The sequence below is a fragment of the Rattus norvegicus genome, chromosome 3, assembly GCF_036323735.1.
Source record: "Rattus norvegicus strain BN/NHsdMcwi chromosome 3, GRCr8, whole genome shotgun sequence".
Lineage (NCBI taxonomy): Eukaryota > Metazoa > Chordata > Mammalia > Rodentia > Muridae > Rattus > Rattus norvegicus.
Window position 1 is genome coordinate 110,654,883 of NC_086021.1, and position 16,880 is coordinate 110,671,762.

The 16,880-nt window shown below is 43.3% G+C and overlaps 1 protein-coding gene and 1 long non-coding RNA gene across 3 annotated transcripts in view; one reads left to right on the top strand and one right to left on the bottom strand.

Annotated features, from left to right (window-relative positions):
* The window catches only part of Caprin1 (cell cycle associated protein 1), a 78,920-nt gene that overhangs the window by 48,394 nt on the left and 13,646 nt on the right, over positions 1 to 16,880 (bottom strand). The window lies entirely within an intron of this gene.
* LOC102549184 (uncharacterized) overlaps positions 131 to 16,880 on the top strand; it is a 63,279-nt gene continuing 46,529 nt past the window's right edge. The window contains exons 1-2 of the long non-coding RNA XR_010065277.1: positions 131 to 5,653; positions 5,925 to 5,998. This is a non-coding gene — a long non-coding RNA (uncharacterized LOC102549184). The remainder of the gene's footprint in view (positions 5,654 to 5,924; positions 5,999 to 16,880) is intronic.

Genomic DNA, 16,880 nt, shown 5'->3' on the forward strand with positions numbered 1-16,880 from the left:
TCACAGCAATAAAACCCACGGTAAGACAGCTTGAGAGGTGAAATAAATAGAATATGGTAATTGACTAAGTAAAGGAAAGAAGGAAAAAAGGAAGGAAGGGAGGGAGGGAGGGAAAGGAGTCATAGGTGAAATGGTTTCTGATTTTTGCACCTGCAAATGCTAAAGTCCTCTCTGCAGAAGGACAAGATGGTGCAATAGGAGTTGGATTTTATACACGGAGTTCAACTTTATACATGTTAAGTTTGTAGAGGTTATGAGACATCCATAAGGACTTGCTAAGCAGACATTTGATTGACTAGGTCCTAGAATTCAGATGCAAGGTCCTGGTTAAACAGTCACTGTGGAGTTCACTCATAATTAACTAGCAACTGAAGTTGTTGTTGAGAATTAATGAGACCTATTGAGATATTAAAAATAAAAGGAACTAGGGTATAACTAATATTTAAAGGTTATGAGAACGGGAAAGCCAGTACAAGAGAACATGCAAAGACAGAGGGGTAATATGACATCAGAGAAATCAATGGAAGAAACCATTTCAAACAATCAACTATGTCAAAAGAATTCTGAACAGTTAAGACAGAAACTGGAAATCTACTGATTGTAAGAACTGGACAACAGGATGAGGGCTGGAGGATGAGGAGGTGTGATTTGGGTGTTTGTCCCATGTAGGCAAAGAATCGGGCATAGATGGGTGATAGTGGACACTGGGGACTCAGCCCCGGTGGAGAGACACTTACTGTGAGGGACTGAAGGGAATGGTTTGTGGCTATTTATAGTGACGGTGGTTAGAAATGGAAGGGATTGCTGCAGGATGGGGTCATTTGATTTTTCCTGTAAAATAGAGGTGATGGTTATTTGCTGAGGATGATGGGGCAGGAGAAGTAGAACGAAGCTTTGTGAGAAGGATAAAGCATGAAAAGCGGGACTAGAAGTTACCTGGTGGAAGGCTGTGGTCTAGGGCCCCATCTCCAGAGAACAGTTCAGAGACAAGAAGTGTTCCTTGCGTTCATTTGTTTGTTTTATAGCGATGAGGATCAAACCCCAAGGGTTTATAAGTATTTGATTAAGTTCTCTACCACTAAGTCACATTCCTCAGTAGTCTCTGAGAACAGAGAAAGACTCTGATTATCCTTCTAGTCCAACACTTATACCTCCCAGCTGGACTGCAGCAGAATTCTCACTGGGCCTAAGCCTCACCCAAGTGCCCCCATACTGTGTTTTCTACATAGCTCTCCTGTTCTCTCTCTCTTTCCTTCCCTGCTTCCTGATGGATTGTAGTATGATCAGCAGCCTCAGACTCCAGGGCTAAGACCTTTCTTCCAAGAAGGCCTATTATAGTCAAACTTTGATCCAAATAGACCCCTCTTTCCTAGCTGGCAGTGTTGGCATACACCTTTAATCTCAGCATTTGGGGGACAGAGGCAGGCAGATCTCTGAGAGTTTGAGGCCAGCCTGGTCTACAAAGTGAGTTCCAGGAGAGCCAGGGTCACACAGAGAAACCTTGTCTCAGAAAACCAAAAAATAAAATAACCTTATCCCCTAAGTTGCTTTTGATAGGAATTCTGTTACAGCAAGGAGAAAAGTAATGAATGCAGTCCTCAGTGGATTGGTTGGTGCACAGCCCTGTCTGTGAGGGTAGAGGTTCTTTCCTAGTCTACTGATTCTAATGCTGATTCCAGAAATAATGTCTTACCTGCCCCTTTGAGGCATCCCTTAGGCAAAACAGACTGACATATACTTAAGTAGCACAGAACGCTTGGAGATGGGATTTTCACAAAAGAATGGGGATAAAAATAGTGATCTAAGATAGTGGAGGGGAGAAAGGAGGACAATTGGGAGATAAGTCTGGGCAGATTTATCATCTCGGGAGAAGACTGCTGGATAATTCGGGGTCTATAAGGGCATCTGTTGGTCAAGGAGCAGACACTTCAGAGTATTTGCGGGAGGCAGTGGTAGATAGTATATTAAAACAATGAAACTCTAAGTCGGAGAGTTGGGGAGTGGAGAGCATGTATGAACAGCAGGAAGCTGAGTCAGGACCAAGAAATAGCTAATATATGAGGACACAGAGGACAGTTCCAGTCGTCTTCATACTTTGAAGGGTGTCAAAATAACAGGCAGAGCTTATTACAATACAGGTCCTTAGGTCACAGCCCCAGAGTTAGTCATTGATATGGGATGGGGCTGAGAATTGCATTAGAAGATTTTTCTTCATGTAGATGGTCCAAAGACCACACCTTTAGACCGTAGATGTAATAGATCAGTGATTAATGTGGCAATGAAAATAGTGATGACAAGCTACAGTGGATTAATCTGAAACATTTCCTGAAGCCTGCCAGGGCCTGTGCTAACCACCAGTGAGCCTGACTCCACTGACCATCAACTCGACATCTGGGGCCTCAACACATTAAGCATGGAGATGCCATGTGAGTCTGATCTTACTTCCAATGTTGCCACCTAAGTCCCAGAAAGCGAGCATGTCACTGGGTCCAGAAACCCTTACTGTATGTGGTGGTTTGAATGAGGCTCACATTTAACACCCAGTCCCCAGTCAGTGTCTGACTAGGGAGGCGGGACAGCCTTGCTTGCAGGAAGCGTGTTACTGGAAGTTGTGAGAGTCCAGAGCCTCAGACCGCTTCCACTTTGTTCTCTCCTTCATATTGAAGGTTGAAGATGTGATCTCTCAGCTTCGCACTCCGCCTGCCTGCTGCCTTACTGCTCCCACCACACAGTCTCTCCTGGAAGCCCAAACCCAAATAAACTCTTCCTGCTATAAATTGTCCATGGCCAGGTATTTTATAGCACAGTAGGAAAGTAACCAAGTGCACTATGGCACACTCCTTTCAGCAGCCTCCAGCAGGGTCTTTCCATCCATGAATTTGGAGGCTGTTTACGCTTCACCCCATGGAATGAGAGGCCTGAAGAACCGGAAGAAGCATTGGGGCTTGTGCTGTGGGGTCTCAGTAGTGATATAATCAGGCACCTGGCTCCTCTGACGAGCAGCAGTGGGGCTAGAACAACAAGGGCTGTCAGGCATGCAGACAGCTTGGTTAGGACAGCAGTGACAAAGAGCTGTTGATAAACCTTAGGTCTCAGACTTCAACAGGCCAGGATACAAAGTCGTCATTGGGTCAATGTCCCCAAACTTCCCTAGTCAACTAGCAGGGATTCCAGTCATTTCCAGAGTTTTCCTTAAAAATGTCCAGAAAGAGATGACAGAGCTGAAATTTGGGACACTCTGATGAGAGGGGATTCATTGATTCTTGGCTAAACTCTGTATTTGATTTTTTTTTTTTTTTTTGAGTCCTGTCTCACTATATAGCGCTGGCTGGCCTGGAACTCAGATCCTAACACCTTTGCCTTGCAGCATTGTCTTAAGTGTCTTAACCAGGACATCAAGGCTCTAAACCTTGGCTTTGTTGCTGTTACAGTGTCATGGCACCCCTCATATTTCCTTCCCCACCGAATGATGTTCCTAGGAGGGTTTACACGTGCCCCAAGAATCACTCCTGGCTGCCACTTGCTGCTAATGGAGTTATGAGCCACATGGTCGATGACTTTCAGACAGAAACATTAGTGTGTGACAAGGGTAGTGTTAGAAATGCAGTCTGGACAGACCTTGGGAACTACAGTAGGAAAGTGAGTGGCATTTTAGATCAGAGCCAGACAAAATAGAATGGCAAAATTCTTCCTCTGGCACCAGTGGTCTAGCGGGCCATCAAGTATTCTAGACTAATGGCCCCAATAAACACACTCAACCCATTAGTCCTTTTGAGAGGAGTAAAACTACTCCCCACCCGAGACACACACACACACACACACACACACACACACACACACACACACACACACACACTTCTGCACTTCTTGAGATGAACCTGAGTTTACACCAGGCCCTTTCCTCTAATTAGTTATGGGGGGAAAGTTAGGCCACCTCTAAAACCCCGTGTGTGTCCTGGCTGGGGACTATCCCAGGGCAAGCCCTAACAGAGGCAGAGACCTACAAGAACGTTGCATATTTGTCTGGTCAAGCCTTAGAAAGTCTGTATAGTGCCCTGTCCTATATCCTTGGAGCACGGTAAACTTAGCTGGAAATTAGGGTGAATTAAGCACAGTTTGGTAGTAGTGAACATTCTCCAAAAAACTTCACAGTGCTACTTAGTGGATCTGGTATCTGTTCTCACCAATAAATAACTGTGTTCACATCAGAGTCACCACAGATGCCTTTCCCCCAATACACATTTCATATACTCGCTTTGCACCACCATTATTCAAAGACTATATATTTCTTCCAACACACTGTGCATGAAACTTAGAAACCTATTTTCTTACCTAGGTCTTAGGTAACCTATTTTTTTAAAAGAGTTATTTATTATATATATGTGCACTGTAGCTATCTTCAGACACCAGAGGAAGGCATCAGATCTCATTACAGATGGTTGTGAGCCACCATGTGGTTGCTGGGATTTGAACTCAGGACCTCTGGAAGAGCAGTCAGTGCTCTTAGCCACTGAGCCATCTCTCCAGCCCTTGACAATCTTTTTGTCTAGGTGTTTACTTGAGTCCTTTACTATATCCCTTATTAAAGTTCAAAACGTTTACCTGAGTTTCATGAACCATTTTAGCAAATTAATTGAACCCAGGCGAGAGTACTAGGGATCCCAATACATAGATGATGTATGGAAGTGTAGGTCATCTTCTGTGCTTTAAACTGGTATCAGGTGGGAACTGAACCCTCAAACTCTGGGGCCTGACAGAGTTCACTATGTAACTCTGGCTGGCCTGGACCTCATAGAGATCCACCTGCCTCTGCTTCCAAGGACTGGGATTAAAGGGCACCACTCGGCTTCTTTGTTACTTTTCAAGACTGAGCTTTGACTGCATTCAAACTTAGAAGTAGCTCTCAGTGGGTACAACCTTGGTCTCTGGACAGTCCATCCCCAGCTTTTGTCTTTAGCTTCCTTCATTCTCTTAGCTCATGCCACTGCCTCCTCCTCGCTTTCCTTAGTGTGTTGTTTCAGAGCAACATTGTTGCAAGTAATTTTTACTCTCTACCGGCCTGTAGTTCTAGGAAGTGACCACGCTAACAGCCCCCTCCCAACTTCCCTTGAATCCACAGATAAAAGACACACACCTTTTCCTTTTCAACTTGCCTTCTTGACACAATTGCTAAATTCCCCTGACCACCCACCTGTAAGAGCGGCCTCTATGACCACTCCATTTTGAGATCTCACATGGTTGCCAGGTTCTACTCTCCCCAAAGCCTGGGGAAACTGTTCTCCTACCTTTTGACCCTTTGCCTCAAGGGGTCCGGAAGTCCCACCTCTCCCTCCCTCCCAGCAATTGGCCCATGGCTTTCTTTACTGACAGATCAAGAACCAATTGGGAAACAGAACCTTAGCATCAGAACCGCCCCCTACACGACACGTTCGTGTTTGTGTTACAGAGTACGTGGAATGGGTGCTTTGGTTCTGAGCTTCTTTTCTTTTTAAGGGCTATCTGACAACATATTGGTGGACGTCTTTATTTTTTTCTTCAAAGCACAGTTTCTCTGTAATCCTGGATGTCTTGGAACTCTGTAGACCAGGATGGACCAGACGGGTTTTGAACTCAAAGATCCATCTATCTCTGCCGCAGGCGCCACAATGCCCAGGTAGGGGTATCATCCCCTTTAGAGGGAATGAAAACCTTTTGATAGCTCTTTTGGGCACAGACGTACCTGTCACCCAAAGAATATCTTTCTCCTTTTATCCCCAATAAACAAATTGAGAACACTGAGATTGTCATCTATAACACATCCCTGAACAGATTTGCACTTCCTCTCTCCAGTTCCTGAGAATGCCCTTATTCAACAGCAGGTACACTCTGTTGTGGACCAAGATGCCTTGATTCATGGGGAAATTTTTTGGTTGTTCCTATCACAGATTCCAACTACACAACCCTTCTGCTCTTCACCAGAGTACCAGCAACTTCTGTGAGCATGCGCTTCTCATAGAAGGTATGAAATCTGTGTTCATCGTCCACGAGTTTCTGACAGCCAGTGGCAGCGAAGGAGATAGGCAGCATCATCTCGACTCAGCTAATAGCCTAGATAGTGCCACAAAAAAAGAGAGCCACCAGGTCTTATTTAATGATTAATGAGCCTTTCTCCAACAGGAAATGGTTGTGTGCGTGTGCGTGTGTATTTTATGTGTATAACTGCCTGTGTTCCATATTTTATGTGTATAACTGCCTGTGTTCCACATGCCTGTGGAGTCCAGAGGAAGATTTACAGTAAGTGGTGTGATCTGTCATATGGATGTTGGGAATCAAACCCAGATCCTCTGAGGAGCAGCAAACTCTTAACCACAGACCCATCTCTACATTTTATGGTACAGAGGACTGAGCTAGGGCTCTAAGCCTGCTAGACAAGTTCTCCACCAGTGAACCATGACCCCTAGCCCTTTTGATTTTGAAAAAAAAAAAAAAAAAGAGGGCTCACTAAATTATTCCGATCGACCTTGAAACCTGAGATTATTTTGCCTCAGCCCTCCAAGTAGCTGGGATTACAGGTCCATGCCACCAGGCCTGATAAGTTTTGAGTATTTATTAACTTGGTTTTAAATAGAGTTTATTGATACACATGCATAATTTAATGCATTGATTTCATGTAGTTTTAAATTTAGTTTATTGATAAGTTTGCATAATGACTGTTTGCACAACCATCAGACAGTCTGAAAATTTATCAGTCAACCAGTAAGCTGGTACACGCTATGCCGACTGCCCTCTCCAACATACCACTGGGCACAAATCAAACATGTATTCAAAATAAACCACAAAGGAGGGTATTTAAAAATAGCTCTTTGACCTGGGGCTATAGCTCAGTGGTAGAGTGCTTTCCTGTGAAGTACCCAGTTCAACACCCCAGTACTTCTGAAACAAGAAAACAATTCTTTGGTACATATGTAATTTATTTATTTTTTTAAGATTTATTTATTTATTATATATGAGTACACTGTAGCTGCCTTCAGACACACTAGAAGAGGACATCAGATCCCATTACAGATGGTTGTGAGCCATCATGTGGGTGCTGGGATTTGAACTCAGAACCTCTGGAAGAGCTGTCAGTGCTCTTAACACTGAGCCATCTCTCCAGACCCATATGTAATTTATTAAAGATAAAAGAAAATTTGCATAATGAGAGTGATTTTTTGTTTTTTAAAATAATGATTAAATATTAAATTAATATTTGACACCTCAGCGAGTAGATTTTCTTCAATGTTTTTGAGAGGTGATCCATATTGTTATTTTTTATCTTTGTTCATTTATTATTATTATTTTTGGTTTTTAAAAACAGGGCTCTCCTTCCAACCCCCAGTTTTCGAAACAGCGTTATTCTGTGTAGCTTTGACTGTCCTGGAACTCATGCTGTAGACTAGGCTGGCCTCAGACTCAGAGATCTGCCTGCTTCTGCCTTCTAAATGCTGGGATTAAAAGCATGCACCACTTTTAATCCTGGCCCCTATCCCTGTTGTATAGGTGTCAGTTCTGAGGCCTCCACTTTGCAGAGTAGAGAGTGGCAGGGACATGTTTATGACACTCAAGCCAGCAACTCACACAGCTTGTAAATAAACAGCTCTAACAATACAACCCACAGATATACCAATTGATACCTACACGCTGAGAAATGATGTTAGGAAAATATTAAAACTCTTTGGGGCTGGACAGATGGCTCAGCAGTTTAAAGTTCTTGTTCTTGTAGAACCCAGGTTCAGTTCTCAGCACTCACATGGTTCACAACCATTTATAACTTCAGTTCCAGAAGACCCAAGGCTTTCTTCTGATAACTACAGTCACTAAGCACACACATGGTACATGGACATATATGCAAGAAAAAATATTCATATATAAAGTAAAATGGATAAGTTTAATTACAATTTTTTAAAGATTTTTTTTTATGTATGTGAGTACACTGTAGCTGTCTTCAGACACCAGAAGACGGCATTGGATTCCATGACAGATGGTTGTGAGCCACCATGTGGTTGCTGGGAATCGAACTCAGGACCTCTGGAAGAGCAGTCAGTGCTCTTAATCGCTGAGCCATCTCTCCAACCCCTTAATTACAACTTTAAGTCTTTGTTGTCCATAATGAAACCACACTGTTACTATAAGAGAACGTGTATGTACAATAAAATTATTAGAAGTCATCACATACGGCAGTCTCAAATCTGAGCCGGGTGTCAGGCAGCCATCATGGTGGATTACCTGATGGCATACGCAGTGCAAGCAACGGATGTTTTGTGTTCAGAACCAAGGCTGAAGTAAAGCTGTGTGCCACAGCATGGGCCAGCTACCACAAACAACATCAAGCTCACTCGTGTTTGATTTTCTACAAATTCTTGTTTACTATTGTTGTAGGATGTGCACATGTGCCATGGTACCAGGGCGGAGGTCCCTGGATGATTTATGGAGCCTTTCTCCCTTAAGGGGGTTTTGAGGATCAAACTCAAGCTATTGGGTTTGCAAGTGCCTTTGACCACTGAGCCATCTCAGTCCCCTTCCCCATTGCGTGACTGTGAACCTACTTTCGGTTATTGTGCATTCAGAAACATGTTACTTGTGGCAGCACCTCATGATTCGGACATTCAGTGCATCTCTATGGAATTGAGACCGACACTTCAGAGCGCTGGGGCCAGAGTCAGTGAGATGGCTCAATGGGTAAGGCTGCCCTGCTGCCAAGCCTGACAGCCTGAGTGAGTTTGGTCCCTGGGACTAACATGGTAGAAGGAGAGAACCAAATCCCACGAGTTGTCCTCTGACCTCCATGACACTGCTATGACACACATGTGCCTGTATATACCTTCACATTCACACATATAAAATATAATTTAAAAAATTCAAAAAAAGAAAAGCTACATTGGGCAGAGTGGAACACACTTTAACTTCAGCTCTCAAGAGGGAGAGGCAGGCATAGATCTCTGTGAGCACAGCATGATCCATCTAGCTGAGACTACACAATGAGAACTTATCTTTAAAAAAAAAAAAGGTGGGCTGGAGAGATGGCTCAGTGGTTAAGAACACTGACTGCTCTTCCAGAGGTCCTGAGTTCAAATCCCACCAACCACATGGTGGCTCACAACCATCTGTAATGAGATCTGATGCCCTCTTCTGGTGTGTCTAAAGACAGCTACAGTGTACTCATATATAATAAACAAATTAATTAATTAAAAAGAAAGGAATGATGGGAAAAAGCTGGGACCTAGAAAATACTCTTACACTATACAACTTTTAAGAGTTAGCAAGCTGAGAATCTTACAAGCTAGCTTATTTTATCTGAGATATGTAATTTATTTTAGATTGGTAATTTTAAACTCAGAGATGTTAGATATTTTTTTGAAGCATTAGACACTGAGAAGCAGTCTTACTGTAATAATCCATTTGATTTATAACACTTAAAAGAACTGTTCAAGTGCATAAAATTATTCTTCAAGCATGAATTGTCTGTCCTGTAAATTATCTGAAGTGCTCGAGAGGAACAGGGAACTATTATGCCAATCAGATTTATAATATCAGAATCGATTTAATTACTTCAGATGGTCCCTGACTTAAAGTAATTAGGCTTCATGTTTCCAGTTTCATGGTGATGCTGCTGAGACAGTGATATGCATTCAGTGCAAACCTGAGTTCCAATGTTAAGTTTTGGTTATGTCCCGGACTAACAACATATGGTAAGATATTCTTCTGGGATTCCCACCTATAGGCTAATGCAAGTGTTCAGAGCATTTCAAAGGTAGGGCCAGCTAAGCTATGGTGTTCAATAGTTAGGTGTATTAAATATGTTTCAGGGCCAGAAAGTATGGCAATGCATGCATGCGTAATTCCAGCCTCTGGGAGGCAGAGGCAGGTGAGTCCCTGCGAGTTCTAGGTGAGCCTGGTCTATACAGAATGTTCCAGGATAGCCAAGGATACACATGGGACTCTGTCTGTCTGTCTGTCTGTCTGTCTATCTATCTATCTATCTATCTATCTATCTATCTATCTATCTATCTATCATATATATCAACTTTTGTTAAACTTTTGCTAAATTAAGAATGTATTAATTAAAGATATTTATGTTGTATGCATGTGCCTGAGTATATGTACATGTGCTACATGTGTGCAGGAGCCTGTAAGTCAGAGAGTATGTCAGATCCCCTGAGATCCCTTGGAACTGGAATTACAGATGGTTGTGAGTTTCCAACTGAACTCTGGCCCTCTGAAATGACAGCAAGTGATTTTAATCACTGAGCCGTCACTATTAACGTGATGTAGGTGCCTATGTTGCAGTAAATACTTAATATTAATTGGAGTTTCTTCCCTGATTTGGATCATTTAGTTCCCAGGTAAAAAGACACAATACTGGCTGGAGAGGTGGCTCAGCAGTTAAGAGCACTGATTGCTCTTCTAGAGGTCCTGAGTTCAAATCCCAGCAACCACATGGTGGCTCACAGCCATCTGTGATGGGATCCGATGCCCTCTTGCTGTCTTCTGAAGACAGCTACAGTGTATTCATATAAATAAATATAGTAAATCTTTTTTTAAAAATACACAAAACCTTTATACTTATGATAAGTTTTTAAATCACTATAGCTGGGCAGATACCCTCTAAGCTATTGATATCCAATTCCCTATCAATAACCCAGAGCTATAACTTGCCATGTTCCGTCTGGGCTCCTCTTACTCCAATTGGCCAACCCTCACGGTCATGTTTTGATGACTCACCTACCCATGGCATTTTGTCCTCTCTCCATCTTCCTTCTCTTCCCTCTTGTGGTCCTGCCTCAGACCCGAAGCCTGAGAACCCAAACCCCGCCTACTTCTCTTCTGCCCAGCATCTTTTTTCAATGGACAGTTTCAATTAAGGACCAAGGTTACATAGTATCACTTGGTGCACATGAGGATTTATTTCCTCCTCCCTGGATGCAGCCAGACCTTATGGAGCCAATATTTAGCATCACAATACACAGCAACAGACCAAACCTCAACGTGCCTGTGCGAGTTTATGTGTACTGTGTGTGCATCGGTTCAAAGAGGTTGGCAGATACCCTGGCTGAAATTACTGGTTGTTTGTGAGCCACCAAGTCTGATGTGGGTGCTGAGAACCAAGTCTGAGTCCTCTGCAAGCATAGCAATGCTTTTTAACTGCTTAGCCATTGCTGTAGTCTTACGTTGTTAAACTTTAAGTAACTGAATGTGAAAGGTCACTGCTGAGTTTGCAACTAAAGCAAGATGTATATATTACATTTAAATATAGATTTGCTAAATTTTCACTTCCTTGTGATTTTTTAAAAAGTTATAGGTGATCTTGATTTTATTCCTTGATTAAAAATCAAGACTTAGAAATGAATATTAAAAAAGTAAGATACATAGGGTGTTGGCGGCACAGAGGCAGGGAGTCCACTGCAGGACCCTGAAAGGCACCCTGGTTCTCAGTTGAGCTAAGACTTGAAACCCTGGTGACCTTGAAGGGACAGTAGGTGTTGCGCCTGACTGCCGGAGAGCCAGGCTTGTCACTAGCTGCAGCACTCCATAGATTTTTGGCTGTTAGTCATGTAGCGCCTCAAGCCCCTGCACACACAGCTAGAGGTAGAGGATGTGACAAATCACGTAGGCTCAAGACAGATTTCCATTATAACAAGTACCTAAAGGCCTGGAGGCTTGGCCAATGAACTTTCCTTCCCAGACACTCCTCCCGGTAAAAGGTAATCTCAGGACCACCCTGAGAAGTGGGGTACAGTTTTACTTATCCACTTTCTGCTATGACAATAAATGCCTTAAAACCACAGACTGTCTCTTTTCACTGGGATCCGCCGTGGAGAGCCACAGAGAAGGCCTTCGCCTACAGAGCTACTGTCTAATCTCCGCTAGAAGGTCTCTGTGCAACCACAGCCACCAAGCCTGCAACCTGCCCCTGCAAGCCAAGAACTCTCCCCGCGGTACCAGCCGGAACCCCCCTCTTTCCCCCTTGTCCCCAGGCTAGATCTAATCCGTGGGCCCCCACTCTGTTCTCTGCTGTTCCAACGGCTTCCAGCAGAGCCTGGATGCCCAAGAGCCTGAGAATCTGACTGCCCTGGCCTCCTTGCAGGACTAGGGCCCCTTGAGCCAGATCTAGCTGTGTGCCTCAGACTGCGCTTCTCCACCTCTGGAGTGGTGTCCCTACAGCCCATCAACCATCCCGCAACAGTGTGGGGAAAACGCAGTCAAACTTCTCCTGTCCCAGCAGCCAAACCCTGTGGCAGAGTGGACATGGGACTCCATAACCCTACAGTCCATGAGTTTAAGGATGGTCTGGGCAATATAACAAGAATATGTCTCAAGAAACCCAGAAAACAAAAAAAAGAGTGTGTGAAAATTTAAGAGTAAGATATGAAAGTGTGTGTGTGTGTGTGTGTGTGTGTGTGTGTGTGTGTGTGTGAGTGTGTGGGTGTAGACATCACACACATGCATTCTGTATATGTGTATGTGGTGATTAAGGTATTTTTTTTCCACACAAAAACTGCCATTCATTTCCGATTCTGGAGTTATCCTTGAAACTTATCTTGTGATTCGAGGAAACTTACTAAATGGAATTCTATTTATTTGTATTTAAGGCCAAAATTTACTTTGTTTGTGTGTGTTGTGTATCAAGAGAGTGTAGTCATAATGTTACTGTGCACTGTGTAAAGATTATCCATGTATTATTCAAATGATGATTTCTGTGCTCCACATCTGGTTGCAATCCTTATTCCGAGACTATCCTATCTCAATGTTGTATAAACATTGCTTCCCAATTATTCTCTGACTGGTCAATAAAGAAGCTGATCGGCCAATGACTGAGCAGGAGAGAGAATGGGGCTGGACTTCCTCTCAGACAGGGTTTGTGGGTGAGAGAAGGAGAAAGAGGAAGTGGGATTTGCCACGGGTAGAGAGTCCATGAGACACCAGAGGGAAACATCTGGAACCTAGAAAGCCAGAAGAGTACTAAAATGCGAGTATCACTGGGATTTTGACTAGGAGGTAGCCAGATTAGTTTAGAGGATTAAAATAGAGCAATACTACTCAGTTGTTGTGTCCTTAAAGCTTGTTAAATAAACATTATAGTCCAGTTTCAGTTATTTGGGAGCTAGCTGGAAGAGGAAAACTGCAACAAACACTTATTAAAAAGCCACCAACGTGTGTGTGTGTGTGTGTGTGTGTGTGTGTGTGTGTGAGAGAGAGAGAGAGAGAGAGAGAGAGAGAGAGAGAGAAAGAGAGAGAGAGAAAGAGAGAGGGGGGGAGAAACAACATGTAGCAGAACCAGCAGACGCCACAAAGGGTGGGACCTCCAAGGTCCTGAGAACTTTGGAAGAAAAAAAGGACCTTTACATATGACTGACTATTCAGAGAGATGACCTGTGTCCTATTTTAAAAATATTTTTGTTGTTGTTGTTGTTGTTGTTCGTTTTTTTCAAGATAGGGTTTCTCTGTGTAGACCTGACTGTCCTGGAACTCACTCTATAGATCTGACTGTCCTGGAACTCACAGAGCTCTGCCTGCCTCTGCTTCCTGAATGCTGGGATTAAAGGCATGCACCTCTATGCCTGGCTCTGTATCATATGTCAAATAGACATATCTTTTTTAAGATAGCTTTTTTATCATTACAATTCTTATCTTTTATTATTTATTTGTTTATATGTTGTTTCTTTTTGAGACAGGGTTCCATATAGCCCAGGCTGACTCAATTTCACTCTTTCACTATGTAGTAGAGGCTGGACTTGAACTCGAATTTCTTTGTTTGTTTCTTTCTTTCTTACACACAGACACATACACATATATATGTATATGCAATAAAGTTTGACTATATTCTCCATTATACTCCCTTAGTGCCTTACCCCTTGCACCAACCTCTTTTTTTCTCAACAATGTTCCTTCATACCTCCATCTTCTTTCTTCTTTCCTTCCTTTTGAGTGTGTATGTGAGTGTGTGTGTGTGTGTGTGTGTGTGTGGTGTGGTGTGTGTGTGAGTGTGTGTGAGTGTGTGTGGTGTGGTGTGTGTGTGAGTGTGTGAGTGTGTGAGTGTGTGAGTGTGTGTATGCTGTGGTGTGTGTGTGAGTGTGTGTGTGTGTGGTGTGTGTGTGGTGTGTGTGTGTGTGTGTGGTGTGGTGTGTGTGTGAGTGTGTGTGTGTGAGTGTGTGTATGCTGTGGTGTGTGTGTGAGTGTGTGTGTGTGTGGTGTGGTGTGTGTGTGAGTGTGTGAGTGTGTGAGTGTGTGTGAGTGTGTGTATGCTGTGGTGTGTGTGTGAGTGTGTGTGAGTGTGTGTATGCTGTGGTGTGTGTGTGAGTGTGTGTGTGTGTGTGTGGTGTGGTGTGTGTGTGAGTGTGTGAGTGTGTGAGTGTGTGTGAGTGTGTGTATGCTGTGGTGTGTGTGTGTGTGTGGTGTGTGTGTGGTGTGTGTGTGTGTGTGAGTGTGTGTGTGTGCCCACGCGTGTGTGCATGTGTTACCTGTATGAGTAGGTAGGAGGTATTTACCTGAGGAAGGGAAACGTACCAGTGGCTGTAGCACTCAGGAATCTGACTCCACCCCCCCACCCCCACTCAGTGACTCAGTGTCTGTAGCTCCTGAGAGATGGAGGGGTGGGGGGATTTCTGATTCTCCTGAGTCTACCCATTTGGGATTACAGATGTGCACTACCATTATTGAAAAGGACTGGAGTCAGCACAAGACATACCAAGACCACGTTCTCCTCAGAGGGGATTTATTTGCTCCAGAGGGACAAAGACAGGATAGGAGGCAAGGGAAAGGAGAAAAGAGGGGCAAGAAAGAGAGAGAAAGGCTATGTCTTAGTTAGGGTTGTATTGTGAAGAGACACCATGACCTTGGCAATTCTTATGAAGGAAAACATTTAATTGGGACTGGCTTACAATTACAGAGGTTTAGTCTATTATTGTTTTAGCAGGAAACATGATAGCATGTGAGCAGACATGGTTTGCAGCTGAAAGGGTCTTTATGTCCCACTGGGCTTAGCTTGAGCATAGGAGACCTCAAAGCCCACCCCCCACAGTGACACACTTCCCCCAACAAGGCCACACCTCCTAATAGTGCCACTCATCATGGGCCAAGCATTCAAACCCATGAGGCTATACGTGCCCTTCTTGTTCAAACCACCACAGGATATTCATCCTGGAGGAGCAAAGGACTGTCTCTGGGTGGAGAGGAGACAGATGTGGCTCATAGGCAAATGGCAGTTTCTAAAGGGAAAAGAGGAAACCCTGTGTTAGGATGAGGTGTTTGATTTTGACTGGACGGGTTCAGTAGGGTGGCCAAGAATGGGCTTTTGACCACTGGACCTCAGTGCTTTGAAAGCTGGACCTTGGTGGTCAGCTCGGGAGGAGGTAGTGGCAAAATAAGGAAATAGACCGTGGTGGCTCTCTTTAGGAATGTAATCTAACAGTTTTTAGCAAGGGGGAATAGGGTAAAAGGCAAAACCTGTCGACACCATATTTGCCATGCTTGGGCCTACTAGAACCCCTTGGTTTCTATCAAATATTGCAGTTTTGTCCTCTAATGAGCAAAATTTCAAATTCAATGTTATGTCAAATATTACTGTAATTAACAAAACTCCCAGGATTGTGGTGCAAATTTCAAGCCTGCTTGAGTTATAGAGCAAAACTGTATCTCAAAAACTAAGAGAAACAAAACCAAACAATGCACACACAGCAGTATAAATTTCCTTCCTATATAAAAACTTTTAACTCTCAAAATGATTAAAAATTCACAGCAAGTTGTAAAAAAAGTACATCAAGGTTTCAGGCAATCTTCAAGGTTTCAGGCTTGCCTCATAATGACTTACATGACTGTTTTTGTATTGCACTATGAGTGTGTTATATAATTTTTCCCAGTCCTCAAAATCATTTTTCAAGCCTTTGTCCTGAGTTGGTTCTCTGTACATGCTGTCCAATCGTAACTCTCTCTGTGTATTCTCAAGGGTGATATTTGAAATATTCTCAAGGGTGATATTTGAACTATTTAAACATATCAACAAATTAGTTGTGCCTTGCGAGGATCCAATCAGAAGAGACTACTCCCGAGAACTGAAGCAGAATTCTGGACATTCATGGGTGTGGGGAACGTAAGCAAATCTGCTGACTTTACTTCTCTTTTTTATAATTTTTTAAAGATTTTATTTTATTTATATAACTTATGTATATGAATGGTCTGTCTGCATAATCAGATCCCATTATAGATAGTTACAAGCCACCTTGTGGTTGCTGGGAGTTGAACTCTGAGCCATCTCTCCAGCCCATCTACTCTCTTTTCTTTCTTTTTTCTTTTTTCATTTGTAGTTTCTTTTTTTCTTTTTTTAATTTTTTATTAGATATATTTCTTTACTTACGTTTCAAAAGTTATTCCCCTTCCCAGTTTCCTATCCATAAACCCCCATTCCCTCCCCTCCCCCATACGGTATTCCTCCTATACATCCCCCTTACTGCCCCCCCCCATGTTCCCCTGCACTGAGGGTCCAACCTTGGCAAGACCAAGGGCTTCCCCTTCCCCTGGTGCCCCAACAAGGCTGTTCTCTGCTACATATGCAGTTGGAGCCCTGGGTCAGTCCATGTATAGTCTTTTGGTAGTGGCTTAGTCCCTGGAAGCTCTGGTTGGTTGGCATTGTCGTTTTTATGGGGTTGCAAGCTCCTTCAACTCTTTCAATACTTCTTCTAATTCCCCCTAAAGGGGTCCGATTCTTAGTTCAGTGGTTTGCTGCTAGCATTGACCTCTGTATTGGACATGCTCTGGATGTGTCTCTCAGGAGAGATCTATATCCGGTCCCTTTCAGTATGCACTTTTTAGCTTCATCAATCTTACCTAGTTTTGTGGCTGTATATATATATGGGCCACATGAGGGT